This window comes from Phytophthora infestans, genomic scaffold (assembly GCF_000142945.1).
Source record: "Phytophthora infestans T30-4 supercont1.36 genomic scaffold, whole genome shotgun sequence".
NCBI classification, from domain to species: domain Eukaryota; phylum Oomycota; class Peronosporomycetes; order Peronosporales; family Peronosporaceae; genus Phytophthora; species Phytophthora infestans.
The window spans coordinates 732506-733892 of record NW_003303723.1 but is presented as its reverse complement, the minus strand read 5'-3'; positions in this window follow the sequence as shown (position 1 = coordinate 733892).

The following is a 1387-nucleotide window of genomic DNA, read 5'->3' as shown; positions in this document are numbered from 1 at the left end:
TCTCGATCATTTTAAGTCCTTGGTTTCTTACGCTGCAGTACGGCAGCTACTGCGCGCTGCAGACGTTCGTCGTTTTTGTCGTTAGCATAGTTGTTCATGAGTTGCAGTACATCCTCGCTGAGAACTTTCACCGGCTCCCAAGAGTCCTCAATCTCTTCAAGTCCTTGCCACTTGACCTTGACTTCAAACGCCTTCATGTCATCATTGTAGCGGTGGTCCACTAATGCATCAACGGCCAGTAGTGTTCCTTGTGACGCTACGTGATCGATTAAATCAGTCGAAATGTTGAGAGAAGAATCTGCGTAGTGCTTTAGTCGCGATGGGTCCTTCATCGTCTTCCCTGTCACTAGGTGCTCCACACTGAAAAAGTACTCGGCCGCCCCAGTAACACGATACAGGCCGACTCATGTCACCCTGAGTTTGTTGGCGTACTGCCTTTCGTCTACACGAGACCGAAGGACGTAGTCACTGACAGTAAAATTTACAGCACGCTCATAGTGATACCGAGATCGATATCGTTGGCTCTGACGCTTTCGCACGGCTTCCACTACTTTGTGCATCTTGCGAACACTTTGCCGCATCTGACTCAGTTTCTTGTCCAGTCCGGTCGGTCTTTCAGAAGTGAGACAATGCGTCCTGTCCCCTCCGGAAGTAGAACTGTGTCCAAAGTGCTAGGACACGGTAGTCCTATAAACAGTTCTGTCGGTGCCTTGTTCGCAAGCGATTGCACTGGTGAGTGGTTGAGACTTGACTGTACCAAAGGTAGCAGGTACGGCCAGTCCGACGAATTCACCCTGAATTCCAGTATCAACGCTTTCAGAACTTGAAGAACGTCTCGGTTCACCCGTTCGACACTTCCATTCTTCCACGGAGTGTATGCGAGTGTGAACTTCTGCTGAGATTTGAGGCGTCGACTGAGTTCTGCTATTACTTTACTCGTGAAATGCGACCCACAATCGCTAATCCATAACTTTGGTATCCCAAGACGACTGTACCAGTTTAGTATGGCACTGGCAGCCACTTCTGAAGTCGGACCATCAGAAGCTACGAGCTCAACAAAATGCGTAGTTTCATCTTTTAGCACGAGAGCATAACGTGACGTCCCAAACGATTCCTTAAGTGCCAAAAAATCCCAGTGCAAAGTAGTGTTCCGTTTAAAGGTGTAGTGAGGTTTACTGAATGGTCGTGGAATAATAGCGCCACCTTTTACGTGTAAACACAAGTGGCACTGCTGACAGAATGCACGCACTTGCTTTGTAACCCCGCATATCTCGAACAATCGATGCAAATGATTCACCATGACGTGCATGCCACGATGACTACTCGCTCCACAATGCACCACAATAAGTAGACGTTGAATTAAAATCAACAGCCTTTGACGGTATCC